This window comes from Strigops habroptila, chromosome 8 (genome assembly GCF_004027225.2).
Source record: "Strigops habroptila isolate Jane chromosome 8, bStrHab1.2.pri, whole genome shotgun sequence".
NCBI classification, from domain to species: Eukaryota; Metazoa; Chordata; class Aves; order Psittaciformes; family Psittacidae; genus Strigops; species Strigops habroptila.
Genome location: NC_044284.2, coordinates 3,312,726 through 3,330,406, shown reverse-complemented (window position 1 = coordinate 3,330,406; position 17,681 = coordinate 3,312,726). Strand labels below are relative to the sequence as shown.

Here is a 17,681-nt window from a genome sequence, read left to right as displayed (position 1 = left end):
TTATGCCAGCTTTGAGACCACTCAATATGACTTACTCTGGGCCTTTTCACTGATGACAAGCAAGACCCAACACTGTATCTTTGTCCTTTTCTAAGCACTTCCGTTTACTAGAGCCCATCCTGTAGATGTAGATGGCTTTTTCTGAATCATAGTTAAAAATCAGTGCTGGAAATTGTACTCTTCAAAAAAATGGCCACAGCAAAGTTGTGACCTGAATGCATAAGAATTTTTTGAATGAATAGAGCCCTTAATATTTGGTTTTTCCTAATGAAGTAAGGCATGAATGTAAAAGGATTACTATTCCCGTAATGTTCAATTCACACACACAAAGTGTAATTCATGGAACCTGGCTTTAATTTTTTTTCATATAAATAATTAATGCCGCATTTAAAGCATGTTAAAATGTTTTATTTCTTAATCAGCTAATTTGTCTGAGAAACAAAGATGCCTTTATTTTCCTTTTCCTTGACTAGAGTTACTGTAGTAAAAGGTCCCCTCTAGCTTTGGCCTTCACTCTCGAGTTTGCTGCTGCCAATTAGTTTTCTGAAGTCACTATTTTACAAAATGTTTCTCACTTTTTTAGCAATGTAATTGAATGTCTGTACATCACAGAGTTTCTTGTGTTCAGACACGGGGTGTTAAACATTCTTTGGGTTGACTTGGGTCAGCTTTAAAAAATCTCAGACACTGAAACTTGAGAAGCAGTCGTGTGCTCCAGTGTTTGCTCCACATCCTGTTAAGTATTAAGTGGTTATTTAAAATAGAGTTATACTCAGCAACTGACTTAAAGTGCTCGATATAGCTTACAAGACGATTAATTAAATGAGAGCATTGCATGTGATGCACATGTATTTCCATAATCATTCACATTGGCCTATAGTTGCCCTTTAATTTTCATACTAATTAAAGTAACACATTGAACTGCAAATTGTAAATGGCTGCATTTCTCTGTAGATGTTAACACTGATGTAAGCTGAATGGCGAATAAAAAACTCCAAGAATTAAGCAGAGTGTTTCTTGACTCTGATCCATTCAAGTTTCCCCACTCATTCCATTACTGGACCGTGTCCATATTTCAACAAGACTTCATTTTTTTTCTGTGTTTTCAGCCCCATATTTTTCTGAGGTACAATGTGCTTATTTTGTTGTATTGTGGTGTCTGGTTAGTTGGTTTCCATCTGATACAACAGAGCAGTTATAGAGGGTGCGCAGTTACAGATTAGGTTTTTGAAGTGGTGGTGGGACTGTGGTTTGCAATCTGATGGGCAGAAAGAAAGAAAACCGAAATGTGCAGTAGTTTTACCTCTTAATTACATCTGACCCATTATCCTCCTTGATTCTTGTTCAAATCTTGACACGGCTGACTTGGAACCTGAAATGCAAACCGGAGGGCTGTACTTTCAGGTCACATCAAGGAAGGGGGAAGTTACTCCCTAGAACATTTATTGGGACTTGGAAAAGAGAAGCAGCAGATAGGAACAATTATCCTGTGGCTCACACAGCTGCTGGTGTTTCAACTTGGCATACGCTCTGATGGGGACCACTGCATCCACCTCAAGCAGTCTCTAGCATGTAACGGACATATGGTAATTGCTATTGAAGGAAAAGTAACCTTGGACTATAGGCATATGAAAGACACCTTTAAAAAAAAATAAAAATCCTTGACAAAAACCCCTGTGTCAGGGCCAACAGCTCAAAAATTAACAACTAATCACTCCTTTCAGTGTGTCCTCCATCTAATTGCTTCCATGATGAGGTGAGGGTTGTTTTTTTTTTCCTTTCAGAAATGAGCATTATAAAAGATTTCTTTTTAATTTAAAATGAAAAATTCCTCCACTCCCAGGTGACCTATCCAAGAGAAATAATAATAAGCACTCGATTGCTCAGAGAGCATCAGCTCTCACACATATTACAAGGCTGAGCGTTCATGCTCTCTTACACCCTCCCACCCCGCTTCCTTCCCACAGCGTGTCCTATCTCCAGATCCTAACTTGGCTCGGCCCAAGATGTTATTTGTTAAAATTAACTTTCAGATCAGGCTGGAGTCAGTGCACTTGGCAGGGAGGAGAAGAACCAAGTCTGCAAGGGAGGGAACAGCTTCAGGAGGCAGAGAGGGAAGCTGCAGCCCGAGCAGGGGTATGCAGGGAGGGGAGCAGGCCACAGCAGCGCTACAGCGGGACACAGCAGCAGAGCCAGGTTTGCTCCCAGGTTTGTCGCAGCTGCCCTCAGCACCATGCTGTCCCCAGGTCCCTTCTCGGGGACAGGGCAAAGGCTTCCCCTACATCTGCCCCCAGACCCTCGGCTGCAGCCAGGCAGGGCTGAGTCACAGACCCTGCCCTGGTGGGTGCACCCCAACGTGACCATTCCCGTGATATACTTTATTCTAGCAAAAGTCTTCTGAAGTTCAGTCGTGGCAGCGCTGAACAGCCAGGCATTGCAAAATGAATGGAGTCACGCTGAGGGAAGACTGATAGACTATGGTAATAATGCAAGACCTTTTTTTTCCCCTCATAAACCAAATTTCCCATACATTTCTGGAAGATTAATTTAGATTTAGAGATGGTTTGAGTGAGGTACTGGAAAAAAGACTCTAAATGCAAGGCTGGTTTCTACCTGACCCCAGTACACTTCTATATGGAAATGTACATGCTCTTCAGCTTAATCACCTAAGGACTCTACAAAAGCAAGCCTTTTAAATGTTTTAATGGCAAATTTAGCCTTTCCAAGAGCTACACAACAGTGTATCATCCATTGACTAATTAACAAGGTATCTGAGCAAAAAGAATATACTAACTCTCAGCTACATGGACACAGCCCTGTTTGCCTTAAGTAGGTGATGCGTGTAAACATGTGCACATACAGAATTAAGTAGTAATTTGAGTTTGTTGGATTTTGTTATTCCTTTGAGACTGGTTCTTGTAAGTCTAATATTAGATTTATTTTTAAGTTTACCCTCAAACTCTCTTATAAGAAAGAAGGGGTTATCAGGGTTAAAAAAAAGAATCCTGAAGGAAAAAGCTCTTGAAGCTTTCTGGCTCCTGTGACACAAAAGGACTTGGTGCCTGCTATGTTTCCAAATGGGAGGTCCAGCAGGCTCTTCAACTGGGACACAAATGTCCCCTCTCTCGCTCCCGTAACTTGCCTTTGCACTCACCTACTAAACACAGTGTGGACTCTCTCCTCTGTTGTAGCCTGCAGAGATAGCCTCAGCCAGAATATGGCTGGTGAGGTGCACTCGGGTGATTTCAGTCGCTGGCAGGGCAGTTTGCTTTGCCGGGCTGGCACTGCAGCCTAAGTGGGACCATAGAGCAACCTGGAATAAAAGCAGGGCTGAGCAGGGCTGCTTTGGCTCAGCAGGGTGCTGGGTATCTGGGAAGGGTGCTTACACAAAAGCCGAGGACCTGGGAAGTCTTTCATCTTTCCAAAATCAAACCCTTTTTACAGAAACTCATGACAGCTGGTTATGATGAGCAAATTAAAACTTATTTCAAAGTTACTCTTGGGCACAATTGTCAGGCTTTCATTGAGGAAACTCTCTAAACAAGCTCTTAACTTTAAGCAGGTGCCTAAATCCCAATGAACACAGTAGGATTTATAAACTGTTTTAGTGCTTTCCTGGGCAGGGATGGCCCTCAGCAAGTGGTATGTCACATTCCAGGAGTCCCAAAGTCCAGGTGGCTTATTCTCATCCATGCTTAGCTGCCAGTGCCCAGCCAGCACTGGGATCACACCATCACTAACCAGATTCTTATTTTAGTGCACATCCTGCTATACTGCAAACCTGCTGCAGCACACAAATCTGAGCATGAGAGCCACCTGAGCATGAGGTTCACTGTCACAAACTGCCACTGTGGGTAGCAATGCTGTTCTTTCAGGCCACAAACAGCAAATTAGAGCCATTCCTTGAAGTTGCAACTGGGGCTACTTTTCATTTTGGTTCTTCTGAAGGCCATCATTGCTGTCCTGGCACAGCTGGGATAGCACCAGAAGCCCCAGCACCCAGAAGCCCTCTCGTACCACAGAAGCAGACTGTGGAAAGGTGCACATTCATGGTAATCACTCTTTTTCAAGATACAGGTGAGCCTGATCAGCAGCAAAATTAGTATACTAAAAAAAGCTATTCTCACACCAGAGAAGCAAATCGCAGAGCTGGTGGGAGGAGAAGGTAAAAGAAAAGAGGGGATTGGCGATATGACAAGCATTAACACTGACCTAGGCAAGACATAAAGTTGAAAAGTAGTAAGCATTTTCAATTAAAAACCCTCACGTTTCATAAACTTCCAGTCATTCTTGTTACTTAACTGGAAAGCGAACCCAAAGTTTTCATTTCTCTTGCTCTGCTAGCAAGAGGAGAACGCAAAAGGAAACAGAGAAAGAAAGGGTCACCACTAAGCTTTCTAAGGTCTTTGTTTTTGATACTGTGACTTGCTGTAGTCATTTTTTCATTACTTATTTTCACTAATATAAAAAGTCTTCAGAAAAGCATTTGTTTTGGTTAAAACCAAAATTAAACCTGATCTACTACTGAGGGAAAAATCCACAACTGGCTTTAAGGAAGACAACCTCTGTATCGGTGTGCTTATATATAAAAGAGGGCATGTGCGAGTCAAAGATGCACTGACAGACCAGCACAGGTCAGAAGATCTGCTGGAGAAAAAAAAGCGAAAGGATTTTCATCAATCTTTCAGCCCTTTCTTTATTAGACCTTAATTAATTCAATGGGTCAAAGCAACAGAGGGAGAAAGTGGTTCAGCTAGGGAACTAGTCTACCCTTTCCAGCGGACTGAGAGATATCTCTTAAGCAAGAACTAAGGTTTAAACCAACATCTGCTTCATGCAATACATATAGACAGACATTATTTCTTAAGCAAAAAGTATTCGTAGGACTATCTTTTCTTGAAAATAAAAACTCTTTCTAAAAGAAAACATTGCTAATACTCACAAGGAAAGTCACTGAGCACACTTGAATGAGGACAACCAGGCAAATCGTTTGGGTTCTGCTTGAAGACCATCCTTATGCATATTGTCAATTTAGAGAACCCAGTGCTCAACCAGCTCTTGAGTTGGTTGGTGTTGGTGGATTCAGATGATGACACAGCTGTGTTGACCATTAGACCTCTGAGTAGTAATTGAACCATTTAACTAGATTAATCAGAAGTTTGGATTTGACTTTGTCCCCATGAATTTTGGCTAGAAAGCTGATCACTCCCTAAGATCCCACCCTTATGCATGACCAAAGGGACAAATTCAGTTACAGCAATGCAATCCCAGTAGCATCAGGAAAGCTGAAAGGCTTCATCCCTGTGATGGAGGTTGCCACTTGAGCCACAGTGGTCAACACGACAGATTGGGCCCTGGCAATAATCAGCAAGAGAGTCTGGCCCCCAAACTAGCATGTAACCCCCCTGCAAGAGCTGTATTGCAGAGAGAACATAATGAAAGAAATAGTGAAGATGAGCATCCTGCCTTGAAGACCTTTAAATGATCGCTTGTGAGGAAACTTCAACACAAAAAAGCCATGCCTGTTCTTCGCAGCACACGTACAGCATGCTTGCCCTGCAGGAGCCAAGCCAGCATGCAGCACGGCCACGTCCCTCTGTCCCAGCACGAGCCCAGGAGAAGGAAACATGACTCAGAGCCAGAGTTTTCTCCCCTGCTTGCTCCTGGCTGCAGGGGAAGTGGACTTCCCCTGTGCCTGGGTCATGGCTGGGGACAAGGAACGCCTCCCCAGTTCTTGTCCCTCTGCTGGGTTTTGTGCAGCTCAGGGGCATCTTGAAGACATTTGTCTGATTCTTACCTTAAATACAGACCATGGATCCAGGAAGCTCCTGTTACGGCCCTGCAAAAGAAAAGACAGGTTTATTGCTTTGTTGATCTATGCCACACCAAGAGACAATCTTACATCCTGAAGATGAAAACAGTAGTTTTTAACTGAAGTATAGCAATCGACAATGAACAAAGTCCGATTCCCAATATTAGTCTATTAAGTAACATATAATACCTCAAATTAGCTTACAATCGCAAACCTGCTGATTCGGGTACTGTTGGTCACGGCTGGTTCTGTAACATTACTAAGGGAACTCTCTTACCTGAAGAGCGTTTTGGTCTGCATCACATGCACCATTTAGCCAAGGCCAGCAGTGGTCTCTCAGACCCCCTGAATACCTCTGTGCAGTTTCCATGACAGGATGCATCCAGGAAATATCATCAAGTTGCCATAGAATATCTTACCTTATTACAATAATAATTATTTGTCTCTACTGCTTAAACCACTGTTGCATGAGAAAGTTAATTTTTCAAGGCACTGGGTGGGATACCCTTCCTGGAAAACATGCTCTCAACAGGAAACCCAAACACAGTGTAGAGAGTTATCTTAAGTAGATTTAAATAATTAAATCCAAAATTCTCAAACCACTTGCTGTTTCAAATTTATTTCTTTAATAACAAGCTTGTTTCAGCAACACACTGGATTAGGGTTTCATTTATTCAAAATTTAAGGTCTGTCCCACTCTGAGTGTTATTTTAAGTATTTAGGGGAATTTTTGTGCTTGTGAAAACGAAGAGATTGTTGCATTATAAATTCATTTCCTCTGTTATTGCACAGGCCATGCACAGTGCAGCTGTGAAAGCGCCATAAGAGCCCCAGCAGTGTCCTTAAGCTCAACCTAGACGGGCGAGCCTTTGTTTTCGCACAAAGAGGAGCTGGCCTTTGCTTAGGTCTTCAGCTACAAGTACTTCCTACACAGTGATGCCAACACTGCTCAGTCACACCGAAGGAAGAGGGGATGGTTAATGATGGCAATGGCTGTCCGCTGGGGAGGCAGCCCAGGCCTCAACAGCCATTTTCGGGCAGGACTTCCAAGAGGGGTCGATCCCGGCACCGCAACGCTGCACTGAGCGGCGTCGGCAGCTCCTCCAGCAGGTGCTACCTCGTAAGGAAGGGCTCAGCGGCGCTTGCCATCCGCACGAGCAATTTCACAAACAAGCGAGTTTCTCATACGTTCCTCATCACCTCCAGGCATTCATATTCTTTTTAAGTACAGAAACATTAATTAGATTTTGACCACAGACCCCGGATTTGACTTACCCTGACAGGGTTTCCATTAGTGTAATCTGTAGGGGAATTCACTGTTTTAACATCTGTGCGCCTAAGGCCTATCTCACATTTACTGCTGTAGCCTGAAAAGCCTCCCTTGTACGGCTGTGTGTTTCTTCATGCTCCCAATTTCACAGAAGTCATTTCAGTACCAAACGGTAATTAGCAAAGGGATGGGCCTCGGCTGACATGAATGCAATTTATTGTTTTCCACAAGGCCCTGAACCGAGCAAACAAAGAACACAGTCTTGCTGTCTGGCATTTTATTAACTTGCATTGTGCGACGTACCTTACTGAAGGGAGATCCCTGAGTAAATGCAGCAGCTAGTATGCAGTAACACGCGTGCTTTTGAAGAATATTAATTTCAGTTCAATTAGGCAAGTTTTGTGGGACCTCAGCCTCTAAAATAGGACAGCCACTTTTATAATTATCTCCTGTATTAACTTTATCACCACCCGACTTTTTACATAAATGCAACCTTTCATCTTTAAAATGCCAACACTTCTTCAATTTTGGCAACCGTACAGCATTGCTAATTATTTGCTCATTATGTGTGGTTAACTGATGAATCATTAATAAATGAATGAATGGCTAATATATTTTTATGGTAATTGGAGATATAACTGATTGCAGACTTCCTTTGCTTCTCAAAACTGCCCTGAATGAGCAGTAGCTGCTTAATTGTTTACAGATGATATTTATGCCACTGACAAGCTCTTCCCCTCGCTGTGGTTTATCAGAGGTGAGCCTTCCCTGTGCCCGCCGCCGTGGGCACGGAGGGGTGATGCTCTCCCGTCCCTGCAGCATCACAGCACACGGGCACACGCATGCGTTTCGGATGGGTTTCCCACCAGCTCCCCGCGATGGCTGGGAGCAGGAGCACTGACACCACCGCATTTATTGTCGGCATTTCCAAGTAACACCACACCGTGACATGGAAATGATACCTTTCTGCAAGTGTTCTCCTGCAGCCTGGGTGTCTGCAGTGAGTACCACAGACAGGGCAGAGAAACCAGGCTCCAGTGACATTTTGTTTTAACTCCATACCGTGCATTACAGTAAATGGCTTATCTAACCTCTCGCTGCCAGTGTGCAGTTAATGAATTCAGGGATAATTGCTGGGTTGATTTCTTTCTTTTTTTCTTTTTCTTAATAACCTATCTTTCCATAAATCATTCTTAGGGTATACAGTTCCAAAACACAGCAGTTAAATCTGCTTGACAATTCAAACCAAAAAGAAAAGATAGTAAGATGGCCAAACAAGACTCCTTTAGCTACGCACACACGTCCTGAAGATCAAGTTAAAAATGCAAAGGAGATTACCAATTCTTAATTATAATTATTTAACCAGGTGGGTAGTTTCTCTAATGAACATTTCTATGAAAACAGAATAACTAATGATGGTCTTAAAGAAGTCTTTGTCTTCCCATGTACTAATGATCACATTTATAAATATGCAGGAAGGCCCCCATGTACATTGCTAATGATAAGTAATTAAGCACCAGGCATCAAAAACTATAGAAAAGGGTCAGGGTAATGCACGAGAAAATTAAAAATGCAATAAAATAAGTTGTGGAGAAAGATTAGATTTCTAGCTTCTGCAGGCCTGCCTATAAAGAAATCTTTTCCCCCCTTCAGTATAAACCAGGGCTGCTGTGGGGTATCAAAACAAAATCTTCTAAGCACTTTCATTAGATTTTACTTGCCTCTGTGCTTGTGCTCATATTAAAAACAAGTGAACCACCAGCCATTTAAAACAGACGCTATATTCAGTAAAGCTGCACTTTCAATGTTTATGAGAAATCACTGTGGCTGAGATTATGACTATCACCAACCTCCTCAGAAGCATTTCGAAACTCCTGATGAAAGAAAACAGGGCTGTATTAAAATCAAAACCTGATTTTGTTACTATGTTTTTAATACAGAGCCCTGCGATTCGATCCCTGGTGGGATCCCTGCCGAGGAGACTCAGACCCAAGACACACAGAAGCCACTGAACCCACACCACAGACCATTGCGAAGCGTCAAAGGTGGTTTCCAAATGAAAAAGAAACATGTTTGTCTCTCTAAATGTAAAGCCATTAAATTCAGGCAATGCCAACACACTTACCTGGGAGCTCGGAGGTCCCGGTGCTCCCGCTGTGCTCCCTCAGGCACCCCAGCTCCACAGGTCATCACCACAGCCAACTGCCCCACACCAAAACCCGGTTTTCTGCTGCTGCAGTTCAGGGTTCAACAAGATGACAGCCTGGGTCTGAGGGAAATAATGTCCTGTTGTTATTTCTCACTGAAAGCAGGATTAAACTTGTTTCTAAAACAGTAAGGAGTGGAGGGAGGGAGAGATGGAGCGAGGAGGACACAGACCAGCGCCGCCATTTGCCATGCCCCTCACAAAATGGCGCCTCTGTACCCGCTGCAGCTCTGCTGTGCCGCAGGGCCACAACCTTCCTCAACACCCCCATGGGCAGCAACTTCACCAGATTGATCTCAAATTTAACCAACGGGTTAGATTAAAACACACAAATTCCTTGCATTTAGAGCTTGTGGACATGGTGGCATTAATTGCAAATAATGCTGTGGCATTAATTACAAATAATGCTGTGGCATTTCTGTCAGGTGAAACCAGTGACTCTCCCACATTTATAGCTTCCCAGGACTTCTTTTTGAAAGCAATCTTAATATTTGGCTTCCAAATTGACCTTTCATTGCCCCACACCGGGTATTCCAGCACTGCCTGTAGCCCGGCTGCAGCTCCGGCTCTCACACGAAGCACCACAAGCAGAAAGGCGTGCAAGCCCTTGCCGGGCAGTGTGTTGACAAGCCAGCTTGGTTTTCACTTTATGGGCTGTGCAGGCCAACTGCTGCTCGAGCTGTTTCACTTTGTCTGCAGATGAAAAGCCAAAGAACCTGAAACAAAGCTCTGACAGTGAGCCACTGTGGTACCAGCAAGTGTGCCCAGCCCTGGGAGCACAGCGTGTGGTGCAGAGGGACCGTAGTGACAGGACAAGGGGTGATGGGTTCAAACTGAAACAGGGGAAGTTCAGGTTAGATCTAAGGCAGAAGCTCTTCCCTGTGAGGGTGCTGAGGCGCTGGCACAGGGTGCCCAGAGAAGCTGTGGCTGCCCCATCCCTGGCAGTGTTCAAGGCCAGGTTGGACACAGGGGCTTGGAGCAACCTGCTCTAGTGGAAGGTGTCCCTGCCCATGGCAGGGGGGTGGAACTGGGTGATCTTCAGGTCCTTTCCAACCCAAACCATTCTATGACCCTTTAAGCTTTTGTTACGGCTGGCTAGTTAATGTTCATGAACTGCAATAAACTGCGTATATGTTGGGGTCACATTTAGTCCAGTGGGAAGCAAGGTGAGCTAAGTTGGAACTAGATGATCTTAAGGTCCTTTCCAACCCTAACTATTCTATGATTCTGTGATCTCTGAAGGAGACATCCTCCAGGAGTTCACCATCTCCTTACTCCCTTTGTGCGACAAGCATGAGGGGCAGCCTGCACCACCACAGCACTGCTGCCATGGCCGGGGGGCACAGGGAGAGGGGACGAGTGTCTGCGTTACTGTCTGCAACTGCTAAAACAGAAGAGGTGCAGGAAAAGCTGGTATTGAATTACAGTTATCTTCAATTAAAAAAATGTTTATCTTTGAAAATACATATCTGTTACTGACAAGCTCTGAAAACCACTGCTCCAAGCCTGTCAGTAAAACCAAATGTTAAATGGAAAATATTTGCCAGGATTTAAAATTAGACCTACACATTACTTACAGATGTTTCAATGAAAAACACTTGAAACTCAACCACATCGAGTAATAAACCCCACAATAGTGTATTTTTTTTATACTTCAAGTTAATTTTTATTATATAAGTAGCCATACGAAGAAGCCATTGCATACTGCTTAAATTAAATGTGGAGGAATGAAATCAGCAGTATCCCTTTACAGCATATGGTCCAGCAAATCAAATTATAAAGCTTTCCACATCTCATTAACTGCAATGAGTACAGTGAGATTTCTAATAAGTCACTTCTTTTTCATGTGAGAGGTGAGCAGTGACTTATGGTAAGTATTCTCACAGGATGACCCTTGCGCTGAAATTAAGAACTAATCTAAAATGGGAAAGGTCATTTGGTCAAGTCTGATCATAACATTTCCTCGTTATTGTTTTAGTTGGCATTGAAGCACATGCTTTCCCGGTGCACCAGCTGAAAAATGCCTTTGATAATTTCACTGACAGCGAGTAACCCACACATTGCCATTTAATGAGTTTGGGCTGGATTAGCTGACAATAAAGAATACAGTATAAATGCTTTAATAGAATGAATTTTTCAGCAGGAAAATTTCAGACAAGCATGCTTTAACTAATTTATTTGCATTTACCACGGAGATGTCAGTCCAAATACTGCTCTGGTGAAAACCCCAGGTCCCCAATTAGACAGCAGCCTCCCGAATCTCAGCCTCCCCTTGGAGAGAACCTGCTCCCTGCCCACCTGTAGCCGCAGCTTCGCTTGCAGCAGGCATGCCAACAGAGAACCCCATTCAAACACTCACTTCCTCCTCTGCACAGAAAATCAAATCATTGTACAATAGCTCATCACGTGGTTTTGCTTTATGTGGATTCCTGATTTAGTGGCAGATCTGGTCCAGGAACTGAGGCATTCCTGGCTCCCTGTCCCAGGCTCAAATCTCTAACCTGAATCCAATCTCCCTTCCGCCATCAGCCTGAAATTGTTTTCTATAGGATATGTTGACCATTAAAAATACAGCATAGCGCACAATGAGAGAAACATCTCAAGACAGTGGAAAAGAGAAAGCTCAGCCAGGCCAGCCGAAACACTTGGGAGGAAAATCAACAGGCTGTTTTTAGCAATTACAAAGTTGTTGGCTGATCTGATGTAGCTGGGCAGGAAATTCCATAGTTTTTGGAAACCATTGACAAAAATGTTCTGGCACTTTATTCTCCATTTTGTACTTCAAGAAAATGCACTGTGCCCGAAAAGCTCAGTGTGCAAAGGAAAATGGGAGAAAACTTTTCAAACAAATATGGAGATGCATCTTCCATGGTAGGAGACTCATTCAAAACCTCCTGACGCACCACTCTAATGACTGGGCAGGAGTGGGAACGATCACGTTCCCGCCAGGACGTTTCACTTGGTTATTAACCTTGTGGAAAATTCTGGAGGACTGTAAACCAATCCTCCAAGGATGGATTTCCTATTTGGTCTAAAAACACTGCCTCACTTTTGTGCAGCCACTACTGAGAAGTCTGAAACCAAGCTACTGTTTAGATTAATTTAATTCCCCCTTAATGTTCCTTAAATACTAAGTTGTTATTTTAGGGCACCTCGAGATGAGTTTGCTAGAGCTGATTTTTGAAAAAAGCAGTGCTTGAGTGCAAAACCCAGCGTGTAGGGGATGTTCACGTCATTTCCTTCCAGCTATTTTGAGCATCCAGCATCAAACCTGCTCAGAAGCCCTGAGGTCCTCAGGCCCATGAGGGGGGACCGGCAGGTAACTGCACCCACCCCAGGCCCCGGGATGGGGGACACGAGCTCAGAGCATCTCCATCAGATGGCAGGCAGCCATGGGCTTTGCCCTGAGCAGAGGCTAAAGCCAGGGATCAGTGGCAGTGAGGAGGAGAACAGGAGAGGGAGGATGAGGCTGCCCAGTCCCACTGCCCCACAGTGGGCACCGGCTCCACTGCCAGCTTGTGCTTCCCACGTCCCCTCTGGGAACAGCCATGCCTTCCCTCACCCTGCTTTCCATAACATTCAGTGGGTTGGGGTGGCTTTTTTAAGTTGTATCTGAGAATTCAGGGTGGGTAAACCGTAAGAACACGAGCTGGAGCAGTGACACACAGACTGCAGAGGGCCTGAAATAACAATTTCTTTTTTGGCAAACATGGACAACTCTCACATCTCACTAGAATTAACTTTCGACCTTCAGACCTCAGAGAGTCAGGGTTTCAAAAAATGCAGCTTTGCACTGAGTTCCTGCAGTTCTCATGTGCACACAACTGGGTAATGATGTTCGGCAAAAGTTTAAATTAATTAAGGTCAGAACAAGGTACTTGAAAACAACCTGAGTTGTTTTGACGCAGTGAGTTAAGCTGAATGCAACAAAAAACAACTCACCAAATAAAAGCTCTGCCTCTTCCTTTGGGCAATGATTACATTGTCCAGAGCACAGTCCTCCAGCACCCCCAGTCACACAACACTGCCTTTAGCGCCTGCTGAAGAGCGACTGCAGAAGGAGGACAGTGTATGATAGCACGGTTGCAGGGCCTCCAGTGAAAAGGGATCTCATTTAAGAAGGCATTTGCCCCTCTTAAATAAGTTCTTCTCATGCTCTTGATTGCACCTACCTGCTACATTTATCGAACCACATATTGACACTCTGGGTGTATGGGGAAAAAAAGTGGGAAAAGCCAAAGTGACGATACACTTGGATAGAGCACCCTGCAGCTGCTCTGGATGGATTCATTTCCAGAACACAGGGAGCCTTCAGTGAACTTGTAGCTCCTACTCTGAGACCTTGGTCAGGCTGGTCTGCATGAAGGTTCAGGGCGTACAGCGTGGACATGAGGCTGCCCTCCCAGGCTCATCAGAGCCACGACTGAGCAAAGCTATCGCTTTCCAAACACCAAATGTAGGCAACTGCTATTAGCATTTCCATGCATGTTTTACTTTAAATAGTTGCTGGTTGCTCATCCTTCCCGTAGCTGAAAATTACCTACATACCTAAATGCATACACTTGTTATGTGCCTGCATATATTTATTTTAAAATAGCTTATGCATTTATAACACAGAGACACAAAAGTTCTCCGATGCTTGTTCCTAGAGGGGTAATAACACAGAAATATTTAAGATGATTCAACAGTGGACGGCTCAGCAGATGTCTCCAGCATGGTGCAAGACATTAACGTCTGCTGACTCATCATCGGAGTTAATTCCTGCCTGGCTCATGTTCCCGTCATCTCAGCAGCAATTTAGTACTTGGTGAATTTTCTCTCATCAGGAGTAAATGTTATCACAGACTTGTGATTATGTGCTATTTGAAACTGGTAGAGCTAAAGCCATGTGTGATAATAAAAGGTAATTGTTTACCTTTGAAGTTGATATCTGTGGCCTTCCCAGCACTCTGCAGGAAATTGGGCCAGTCCAGGACTGCTCGGGCGGCCGGGCTGTGCCTGACACCCCTCGGCAGGGCGCGAAAATGAGGTGGGTGCATGTGCAGAAGTTGAAACAAGCTAGCGGCACTTTTATAGACTTGTTTTCCCCTACTGGGTGAAGCTGAATACAGTAAAACATTCAGTGAGGAAAAAGCTGCCCTTTATTTAATGCAATGACATTGCTAGTGAGGACTAATGGGATTTGCTGCTGGTGGAAGGATGAGCGACGAAATATCATCTATGTACCCATAAGATACCTGAGCACAGATTCAACTGTCACAGTCATGATGCAAGGTACGGGAGTGTGTCAGTGAAGGGGTGCCCGGTGGCTCGAGCCCAGCCCTCAGCCAGCAGCACTGCCACCTTTGCAGGGTCCTGCCACACTCTGTGAGCAGTACCCAAACATTTGAGGCTGCGGTTTCCTATGTGCACAACCATCGTGTCCTGGGACACAGGGCAACCATCCTCACCTCCGCACCCGGGACCGCTCACCTCAGCATCCCAGCTTATGAATGCCCTGCAGGAAACAGCTTTTTCAGTGCTCCAAGGGCAATTCTTCCTCCAGCAGGCAGAAGCTGGGGTGCAATTTCACACTGACCTTAGGAAGTGGAGCCATCAGTGCCCAAACCTGGCTCTCCAGCGAGTGGCCTGGCCGCAGGCAGCTGCAAGCTGCAGCTTCCCTGATCTAAGAAACAGGGAAAGGCGTAAATCAGAAATACCAGTTGAAGGGATTTAGTATTTGTAACACACGCTATTAACACACTGTTAGCTTTCACAACTCATTTTCAGAGGATTATAACTATTCCTAACAGAAATGGCCAGGGAGATGAGCCGTCTCAATGTTTTTGCCTGCTTTTCCTTATTCCGCCTTATCCTCCCAAACAATCCACATTGGAATTCATAAATAAAGACATATGCACATTTGGAGCATGTTCAGATCAATTATCCCACATCTTTTTTTGGAGCTGGGAAGAAGGTATATTGCCTAAATGCTAATGCCTATGGATCTTTAATGTGATGCTCAAGAGATAATTACTTCTCATGAACCGGAATGAGTCTGGCCAAAAAGGTTGAACACATCCAAAATTTAGCTGATTTCAGTGCAGCTAATTCTGGTTGAGGTTTTTTTCTCCCCCGCTGGACACACTGCCAGATGTAATAGAAATAAGCCCCATTGAAACTGGCTGAGGATACGTATCATGTTCTGATTGGTAACAGATTTGCAGATTATTGGAGGGGGGAGGAGATTTTACTAAAAAACAAAAGTCAGTTAAAATACTATTATGGCTCAGGCATAACCCCCTGTGAAATAAGAGCCTTTCCTACGAGGGATCCTCAGATGGTAACATACCTCCTGCCCTGGCACAGGATCCCAGAAGGAAGCGAGAGGAAACCATTTGCTGTAACCCTGCCCATGGCTGAACGCAAGAAAACTCTGGCGCCAATGGGACTTCTGGAAAAAGAAGAAAAGATTAGGTTTGGATTCGATTAAAACCAAGGAGTGTCAGACCTGTGGCAGTATGCTTTGTGGGTAACCTACGGGGAAAGGCAAGGTTCAAAGCCACAGTGAATAAAAGCTACCTCTGTCTTTACAGAGGAGAAGCATCTTACCCTCTTGTACCACGGTAGGGGAAGGGGATATGCCTGCCCTGCAAAGCCACACTGAACCCAGCTGCCACGACCACAGCGAGTTCATTCCTGCAGCCTGCCGAGTGGCTCCTCACCGTGGGGCTGCCTTCCAGAAAGCTGCCCAAAACAGGGATGGGAAGTGAGGAAAGGCGCTCCCGGGCGGCCCAGCTCTGCCCTGGCTACTCCATCCTGCTGCAGATGAGTCATGTACGGAGCCGGAAAGGAAATAAATGCAAACACATGGCAGTCAAAATGGCTTGCACAGGAAAGCAAACACTGGGCTGGAGCTGCTGTAGGTGTGCAGCACGCAGTCAGTCCCGTGTGGGACGGGCACCTCTCAGCGCACAGCTTTGTGCAGCCGCCTGCCATGGCACGGGCAGTTATGAACATTTCCTGACTTGAAAAAGATGTTTGCCAAGGTCAGGCTAAATACCTCATTTCTTCATAGCTGGGTTTTAAATGCTTAATTTACATGGTTCTGTTTGACATGAGAAAGGATGGAAAAGGGAAAAAGGGGCAGTAAAGCAAAGGAAAAGGACAGCGACCCTGGATACAACAGGAGTGGAGGGAGGTAAGAGGAAGAAAATCTAGCTGGAAAGACTACATCTGTCTACTTCTAGTATTAAGTTCAAATATACACTTAAACGTATAGGTTACGAATTCAAACCCAGAAAGACCATATATTTATCCCATGCCACTTTTATTTCCCTTCCTCATACAAGGACTGTTAAATGTTTTTTAATTGCACTACCATAATCTCACCTTTCCATAGCACCTCCCTGCAAAGGAAGGCGGTAGCTGAGGGAGTAATTGTGGTGTAGCAGATCCCTGCTGCAGGACCTCCATTTCCTTTGCTTTGCAAGAAGGCTTTCAGCCGGGCCTGGTCTTGCCTCTCCTCAAGCAGTACCCCTGAAGCTGCTTTTGCTGAGCTTTCTGCTCTGATAGGAGTGTAAAAGCACCCTTAGACCATCCTTGTGACTGTTATTTTTGGTGGTCTGACAGCATCTTCTCAACAAATGAAAGGGAAAAGACAACTATACGCTCAATAAGAGCTCTCAAAATTTAATGGGACAATGGAAAAAATAAAACTACTCTCCTGGCAGGCTTTCTCTATTCCCCCTTCAAGAATGATGTGACTTCTTACAAACTATGCTGGTACTGCAGCTTCCTAAAAGTCATAATGATTTTTCTCTAAGCACAGTCAACATAATGATTTTCACCACTCCTCAGTCTGGACCTTGCTATGTGCTCTTGGGCCTTATTCCTTCTACTGTCTGGGAAGACCTTTCCATAAGCAAAGAAGATGTTCTGTTTTAATAACACAACGTGTCTCCAAGGTCAAAGAAAACAGTCGTGATTAAAGATACTCACAGAGCAGGGCCATGACTTTTTAAATGCCCCAGTGATAAAATACTTCAACCCATTAATATTAGCACTTCAAAACGGAGAGGAATCCAGGAGTTACTCCCACAAATACTTTTCATATGTATAGCATGGATCTCAAGTTCTTATTTTACGATGAATACACACGTTTCAGGTGTAAAGGTGTAAAAGAACTGCCAGCCACGGTGTGTTTTGTTAGCATGAGGCGAGATGCTCTGCTCAGCTTTTGCATAACGATTCAGCCATGGTTTTAAGCATTCAGTTCTATCCGTATGAGTCCTTAAAATTCCCTGCAATATAATTATACTGATGGGAATGCAGAAAGATAATTGCTTTTAGAGAAAAGTTTCTCTTTTGTTTCACATTCATCTGGCTTCCATAAATAGAACAGGAGACCTTGA

At 44.3% G+C, this 17,681-nt stretch overlaps 1 long non-coding RNA gene across 1 annotated transcript; it reads right to left on the bottom strand.

Annotated features, from left to right (window-relative positions):
* Positions 1-1,309: 1,309 nt before the first annotated feature.
* Positions 1,310-9,550, bottom strand: LOC115611750. Its single transcript, XR_003992680.1, has 3 exons — positions 9,208-9,550; positions 5,798-5,839; positions 1,310-1,372 (listed from the first exon to the last, which is right to left on the bottom strand). It is a non-coding gene; the product is annotated as an uncharacterized LOC115611750 (long non-coding RNA).
* Positions 9,551-17,681: the final 8,131 nt, after the last annotated feature.